Source organism: Barbus barbus (genome assembly GCF_936440315.1).
Source record: "Barbus barbus genome assembly, chromosome: 42".
Classification (NCBI taxonomy): Eukaryota; Metazoa; Chordata; class Actinopteri; order Cypriniformes; family Cyprinidae; genus Barbus; species Barbus barbus.
In genome coordinates, this window is record NC_136720.1 from 10942706 (window position 1) to 10951834 (window position 9129).

The following is a 9129-nucleotide window of genomic DNA, read 5'->3' on the forward strand; positions in this document are numbered from 1 at the left end:
TTATTGATTTTTCTTTCATGCCAAAAATAATTAGGATATTAAGTAAAGATCATGTTCCATGAAGATATTTTGTTAATTTCTTACCGTAAATATATCAAAACTTAATTTTTAATTAGTAATATGCATTGCTAAGAACTTCATTTGAATAACTTTAAAGGCAATTTTCTCAATATTTAGATTTTTTTGCACCCTCAGATTCCAGATTTTCAAATAGTTGTATGTCAGCTTTCAGATTATGTACAAATTTCAATTTTGAAAAATTTACACTTAAGACTGGTTTTGTGGTCCAGGCTCACATATGGCAAAAACTATCATATTAGATTTTTTTTTTTTTTTTTGCAAGTTCCAAATTTTGCCATTTGAAAAAAATAAATTGTTGTACAGCATGAATTATGCAAGTGCTGTGAATTCTTTGACGGTGTGGATCCGGTCAGTATTGATACACTCACGCCAAAAGGGAAAAAGCTGTTTGTTAGCTTCTTGACATCAAATTCTGTCTTGGGTTGCTCTGGTTCATTTTTTTTGGCAAACACATACATACATAATACATACTTACTTTAAAGAGCTCAAACATTTAAATCAGTAAACTAAACTAACTGCAGCACATAGGCCTACATGTTATGTATGTTGGTGTGGACGCTAATATCATTATCATTATCTTTTTATAGTTATCATTCTAACTTCCAACAGGCTAACTTTACAGTATTTAAATTAATCTATGAAAATGGGTTCATGAAAATAATCTAACTCTGATTTAAAATGCTAAAAGAAAACACAAAATCAAGATGTAAACTTAAATCTTTTTTTTTAACCTAAAATTTAAGTTAAAACATGCCAATTAAAGCACATTTTGCAGTGTGTAGAGTTGCTCTGCTCAACAGAAATCAATCAATAAACCTAGGCAGAACAAACATATATCTCTAAAAACATAAAATCAATCCTTCCCTCCAGTAAACAGCTGTAAAAGGGGAAGAGAGGCATTATGGGAGGCTAATGGGATGGATGAGTGATTGATCCGCAGTGCAGATGGGATTTGTGTGAGGTTCAAAGTCAAGCCCATAAATTTATTAACAAGATTATTTGTTTGTTTTATTTATTTATTTGTAAATTGTAGGTTTTTTTAAATAATAAGGGTTAAGAGCTTAAAATTCAAGAACTGATATCTTACGTTTGCACTGAATATCCTATTTTACGAATTTAATTAATTTTTTATTAATTTTTTTTTACTGTAATTTCTGTAAAACATGAAAAAAGTCATAAATAAAGCAAATATTAATTTTATTTATTTTGCCCTATTATTATTATTATTATTATTATTATTTTATCAGAATACCAATATAACTAGTTTTCAGTTCAGGTTCGGATGTCAAAGTGTGAAACAATAAAAAGCCACACATCACCTTGAGTTCAAATATGGCCTTATACTTGTAAAATCAAGATTAGCACAGAGAACAACGTGACCAAAAATAAATAAATCAAATCAATTGAAACACCCTAGGAGGAAGACTGTTCAATATTGTCACAGGACTGTGCCAGATGTGCAGGGCACAGGATCTTCCTGATAGTGATCCACAGCCTGTCCTGTGGGCTGTTGTCTGTGTAAGCTGAGAAACCCATCGAAGTTGAAATCAGTCACTCTGACAGGAGGCCAATTGCTTGCCAGGAAGTAAGAGTACAGTGAACCCTGGTGTGTCAGCCATGCGGGGGCATTTCTTAATCTAGCAGATTCTCCTGCTCTCCAAATCAGCAGAGGTTTGACAAGTTTGTTAGGGCTCGTTAAAAGGCTGTTTCCCAGGGGGTTGGTTGAGCACTCTTCATTCGGTGTTAATAAGGGTCGTACTGCTTCTTGGCTGAACGGATAGACGTGTTTGATCTCCCCAAAGGAAATGTTAAAGTATGTCCTGTGTGTTTGAGCAGCCTAATTAGTAAAGACTGTTCATTTAAAAGTGTTAATTTAGGGTGCATGAAAAAATGAAAGCAGATAGGCCTTTTAAATCTCCAAATGTGTGTGTAATGAACCAGAATAAAGAGCTGTCGAAGAGAGGAGCATTGAGACAGAAGCCCACTTTCAATGGAAATGACAATGAAGGCAGCCCAATATGTGATGTCTTTTCTTGAGTGTCTTATAACAAGATTGTATTTATTTTGATATTTTTAGTTTGCACTAACAGAACAGCTACCTGCTCACTCCTGATAATGAATAATGTTAGTCTAGCATTTATTACATAAAAAGAGAAATAGTTTAGCGCCTTAAAATCCTTGATAGATGCAGCCTTGGTGTATATATAAAAAATGCAGTATACTTAGGATGGCATAAGGTGTTTGTATTATAAGATGAGTTGATTTTTCCATATGAAATGCTTAATTAATGTCTGGTTTATGCATATAATAATTTTTTTCCTAACATGTAGACGGCAAATCTATAGTACCGTTTCAAATGATAAATGGGTCTGTGGATATTTTCCAGTGACAGCATCATGTCGTCTGATTGCTCCCACTCTGTTCTGGATGAGTGTGCTTTCAGCCTAATGTGTTGATTACTGACTCCATGGCTCGCATTAAAGAGCTTTGCTTTCCCACACAGGAAACAGCGGAGCCTTTGAGAATTAATTAATCCCACAACACATGCCATATGACTCTTCATTAATGCACACTCTGTCAGAAAAATATGTATTTAACCATTAACACAATTAGTTTATTTAATGACTTTATTACTTAACCTAAAGTACTTGTATTAGATGTTTAATGAATGCAATATTAGGCATATGCATAAAAAAACAACCTTATAAAGTGTGTATATGCAGAGCCTCAAGAATGCATTGAACATGTCACTCCTCCTGTGTCCTTTGGGTGGCACTGTGATACAGGACAGCATGTACCATTCAATAAATCAGGATGAGGAACGGAACAGCTTGGGGTTTGTGCTTTTATTTCGAAATTTAGAGGGTGTGAAATTGCTGATTGCTTTTACCCGATAAGTCTGTTCCGGTTGCGTTGTTGTGAACACAGTTGTCCTATGGCTAAATTTATTTGCCAAAATGTTCAGAATCCTGAGAAGAAAAATGAAAAAGCGCGTTAATAATTAATATGAATGTGATTATTTTATTATATGGATTTACACTACCAGTCAAAGGTTTTTAAACATTAAGATTTTTGATGTTTTTTTAAGAAGTCTCTTCTGCTCACCAAGCCTGCATTTATTTGATACAGTACAGCAAAAACAGTAACATTTTGAAATGTCTTTATTATTAAAAATAACTGTTTTCTATTTGAATATATTTATTGTGATTTTCGAAGCTGAATTTGTAGCATCATTAATCCAGTCACATGATTCTTCAGAAATCATTCTAATATGCTGATTCACTGCTCAAAAACATTTATTATTATTATTATGTTGACAGTAGAAATGTATAACAGCTGAGTAGAATTTTTTCAGGTTTCTTTGATGAATAGAAAGTTCAGAAGAACAACATTTATCTAAAAATAGAAATCTTTTGTAACATTATAAATGTCTTTATAATCACTTTTGATCAATTTAAAGCATCCTTGCTAAAGAAAAGTATTAATTTCTACACGCACACACACACACCTGACTCCAAGCTTTTGAATGGTATAGTGTTATATTGTTACAAAAGCCTTTTATTTCAGATATGTGTTGAACTTTGGATCTTTCTATCCATCAAAGAGTCCTTAAATGTGCTCAACTGTTTTAAATATTGATGATGATAATAATAATAAATGTTTCTGGAACAGCAAATCAGCATATTAGAATGATTTCTGAAGGATCATGTGACACCGAAGACTGGAGTAATGATGCTGAAAATTCAGCTTTGATCACAATGAATGATTTAAAGTATTTTCAAATAGAATGCAGTTATTTTAAATGGTAAAAATATTTCACAATATTACTGCTTTTGCTGTATTTTGGATCAAATAAATGCAAGCTTGGTGAGCAGAAGAGAATTCTTTAAAAAACATTAAAAATCTTTTTACTGGTAGTGTATATATGCCATACAAATAATACATTACTATATATTACCAAAAAGTCCAAATAAATGAAGCTACCATCATTCTAACAAAAAAATGGTCCTCCACATATAGCATGCATGTGCATTTCTCATCTTATAAATTAGATAATGAGTTTCTGAAAGCCGCATGTCTGAATGACTAATTAACTGATTAAATATATATGATGGCGCTCCAGTGCTGCTCACCGTCATCCATTAAGTGCTTAACCAGTGGTCCTGACTCCTGCTCCGTGTGGAGGGCAGGAAGCAACACATTCTAATGACGAGGACAGATGTTACTATGCTAACTAAGCATTGACCTGCTCAATATTCATCAGCCATGGTTAAAATGGTGCAACCAAGGATTCTTGGAGTATGAGAAGAGGCCAGAATGATGAGCATTTTTGTTTGTGTAACAGCATTGTATTTTCTTTTTCCTTGTTTACAGACGCAGGAGTGTTTGTAGGCGGCTGTTCTGCATATAAATTGTGTCTTCATGTCACAGTATGAACTCAGACTCAGAAATGTAGGCCATGCTTTAGATGATTCATGCAAGAACTCTCAGCGTTCTGCCCACAGGATCTCTCGATTCGGTAAAATAACACAAACATCTGCCCCAACAAACACATGCTGCTATATCCAGACATTCATCATCCTGTGATACAATGCATAAATATAACAGATATTCATTGTTTTCATATTTGAGCTTGGACTGAAAGTCTAGAGACACAGGATGTGCGTTCACTGTGAGAATATTGCGTAAGTGTACCAGCTGAAACAGTTGGTCATGTGTTGCTATAGTGAATGTCTTTTTAAGGGTTCAGATGTTTATTTTCGTAGTGTTATTGTTCAAAGGTTTGGGGTCAGTAAGGTTGAAATTAAATACTTAAAAGTTCATTTAAAATTTACTTTAAAAATGCATTATTTTATTCAGCAAGCATGCTTTTAATGGATCAAAAGTGACAGTAAGACTTGTCATTGTAACAAATAATTAAAAATAAATGCTGAAAAAAAAGGCAGCGGCTATTTGCACGGTGTAAATAGCAATGGAGGCTATTTACACTAAGTTTTTAGTGATGTGCTATTTACACTAAGTTTTTAGTGATGTGCTATTTACACTAAGTGCAAATGGCTATAGATTCTATTTACACTGTTAAAATAGTAGGACTTTCTGCTATTTATAGGCCTATTACTTATTGCAAATAGTGGCAATTATCTGCACGTCACTATTGTAGTACATTATAAAACAGTACGCAATAATTGAGTGTAAATTTGAATTTGAATTCAAATGACTAAATGGAGTCAAATGACCAAAAGGCGGATTCGAACCCGGGTCAATCGCCTCAAAATGAGTGGTGGTGGGCGGAGTTAGTGTAAATAGCCTCTGCCAACAAGGCGGGCTATTTGCACTTAGTGTAAATAGACACTCTGAAAAAGGCACCTTCAGGGAAACCTAAAAAAAAAGTCAGTTTCCACAAAAACAACTGTTTTCAACATTAATAATAAGACATGTTTCTAGAGCACCAAATTAGTATTTTAAAATCATTTTTGAAGGATCATGTGACACTGAAAATTTAGCTTTGACATCACAGGAATAAATTACATTTGACAATTTGTTCAAATAGAAAACAGTTATTTAATTGTGTATAATATTTCACAATAATACTGATAAAAATAAAATACAATAATAAAATAAAAATCATGGCAAACCTGTAGTCTATTTTGGTCCTTAGATATGGCTGTCAGCATAAGTATATGATAATTTTTCATCTATTTTATTGTTAGCCACACAAAAAGTATCAGTTTAACTCTGAAAAAAGAGCACACCTTTCTTTCAAGTATTATTCTTGTCTGTACGAATAAACTGCAATTTTGAGTTTTCCTAATATGATATGAGCACTGTGTCTCTGTTCTATATACTAAAGCAGCAAGATGTGGGATGAATGTATGTGTAACGTGAGAAATTAGCAATAAAGAGCATAAAGGGAGAGCGAGGAAAAACAATCCAATCACAGAGTGGGTGACAATCGTTTTGTGACCCACTTTAACTGTTTGTTATTAGCTTGTGAAAACTGATGATAGTCTCTTTTCACTGTCAATGAATGTTCATGTTTTTTTAAATGCACTCTTTAGTGCTATTTCCAGGTAGCCGTTTTCTGAAAATGCTCAAAATTAGTCGTTGTTCAACTGATATGAACCACACTTGACATCAAAAATCTGTTCTGAGAAGAACTATAATAGCAGAAAATGCGTACATGTGCATCTTTACGCATTGTCCGATGTCACAGTGAAAACATCAGGAGCTATTAATAACAGCCTGCTGAAGGCATCACCAGACCAAAGGAATATCTCTGTTGCTATGGAGTCCAGAGTTGATGACATCACGGGGCATGCGTTAATATGAAAGAGAGACTGCTGGTTACTGAGAAAGAGGAGATATCATACATGTGCATTAAACACAGCTGACATAAACGTAGGGTTTGTGCAAATTATATTAAGTTTAGATTACCAAAGCTTTGGATAGACTATATAAACCAAAACGCTTGCCTGTCTGGTTAGATGTGCAATTTACGCGCTCAAAATAGTCTTGCCATCTATTAATCAAATTAATGCTTTACAACATGTCTAATTGCGTGAGAAGGTCACTAATGGAAAATCTAATGCTTCTCGTCTCCCACGCTCAACAGAGAACACTGAGTGCTCAATAGATGCAACAATTAGAGACACTCATGTCAAAGAACTTACTATCAATCAGTCTACAATATAGGACCCACCAAAAGTGCTTGTATAACTCAATTTATGTGAGCCTTAAAGGGATATTTCGAAGAAAAATGAGTGTTTCGTTCAGGTACATTCATTCGAACACTTACTCCCCCCTCATGACTTCAAAATTTAGAAATACACAAAGCTGTTTTTGTGTGTTTTTTGAAACCACGGTAAGGCAAATTATATTAATTTTGTGCAAAATAAGGTGCCTGACATTGTGTACAGCGCTGGAACAACACTAAGGCCCTTTATCGCTGTTCTGCTAACTAGTAATCACAAACACACACTTATATATTTATACATATATATAATATTAGAGAGAGAGAAAGCACTACAATAATGTTCTTTGTTCTCTGCAACACACCAGTCGTTCAGCTCATTTGTGTTTGTCAGCAATGCAGCTACTGTTTCAAACTGCTACATCATCCCCCATCCCACCCCCTTATGACGACATCACTAATTTCTCTGGCTCTTTTTTTTCATCTAAAAATACAGCATCTTGTCTTGTTCTTCCTCCACAGGCAGTAAATCCTCATAAAAATAGCACTCAGAACGTCATCCCTGGCCTGAAGTTGAAGAAAGAGAGAGTTGGATCTGCACTGTGGTTTAGCTGTCTGTGAAGGTGGGGATTTGAAGATGACGTAGATGTGAAAATATTCAGGTGAGCACAAAAATAAAAATGTTTACATGAGCACCAATGCTTCTAGCTACATTAATCTTTTGACAGCACTAATCAAAAAGCGCACATTTTATATTCTAAATATTCTCACATATGTTTATTATATTATTATATAAGTTTTGCCAGTGCTTGTTAGGAGGGGAGTTAAAAGCATGAAGTACACTTTTTTGGGGACAAAAATGACATTTTAATAACGTTTCGTTTAATGACAGCGACATTTGAAGCACGCATTTTATTTCTGGCTTTAGTTTTAATCTCCTAGAAATGTACATCCCTTTCTTGGAAAGAAAAAAAAAACTGTAGTTTACAATGGATTTCCCTGTTTCAACTAAACTATGAGCGCTAAAAGGCTGTAGGCAATTTTCTATATCCTCCTCTACTGGCCCCCTGGCTTGTGACCTATATTCATGCCAGGTTTTCAGGATGAATCCCGAGAGTAGCTTGTAATCTTCACTGTTTCCATTCGCTCAGCTATGGATCCAGCAACTACAATTGATAGCATGCTTTTATTATAAACAGGTTAGGAAAATACCACCCTGAGTCTTATCTGAGGCAACAGAGGGCTATAATTGTCTGAAGCTTATATTAGCACACTGATTTCATTACATTTTTTCTTGGCAGTCACTGTTAGCCAATAGCCAGACAGCTATTTGGGAATTGTTTTTAGCCAACTCTCATTCAAAACTGGCTCCATTTTTCTTTGGAACACCCACTTTTTTTAATGATCCAGTCAGTTCCTGATGGATAAATAAAGCTTCATTGTATATTATATCCCCCATTTCACTTGGAAAAACACTTTACAAAGTACAATGAATTGTGAATGGCATTTTTATGTTGACTGAAGAGTATATGAAGGTCATTACATCAAAATCCTTTTCAAGGAAATTCTGTTCACTCGTTGGCCGTATTTGCAACGCCTCCAGGCAGCTCATCCAAGACCAAGTCCTATCTAATTGAATGGGGAATTCTGAAATCTCAAAATATTAAATTGCATATTTCAAATCCGCAACAAAATCTGATATGATCTGCCCCATAAATGTTATTCCTTATGCTCCAATAGTGTTAAAGTATTTTTCACTCTAGACCAGCCAAAACGCATGTGCAGTCATGAGCACGAGTTTCTGATTTCTGTGGGAACCGGAGCTTCTAAATGCCACTGCAGTGACACAATAAACGATTGGCTATTTCATTTAGAAGACGGGACATATTTTGCCATATTGCATGTTGCAGTTTCTCCCATTCATAAGCAATAGGAGTGTACCGTTTAGTCTTTGACTATATAGACATTCAAGAGACTCCTCAAACCTTTAGCAGAATTAGCTCTGCTCTAAAACCTAGTGACCTGCCTCTCTGGCTACTGTACATTAGCAGTCGCCTTCTAAAAGTGCAATCAATTTTTCAGTTTTGGCCAATTTCGTGTCCAAAAAGTGTCAATTTTCTATTGTTAATAGTGTAGCAATGCATAAAAAAAATGCATAATGCATAAAAATGAAAAGAAAAATGCATAAAAAAAACAAAAAAACAAATGAATCTGTGTAGTGGTAAATGTGACCGCATTTTAAAGGGATAGTTCACCCAAAAATGAAAATTGTCATTAATTACTCACCCTAATGTCGTTCCAAACCCATTCATCTTCAGGACACAAATTAAGGTATTTTGATGAAATCCGAGATTTTT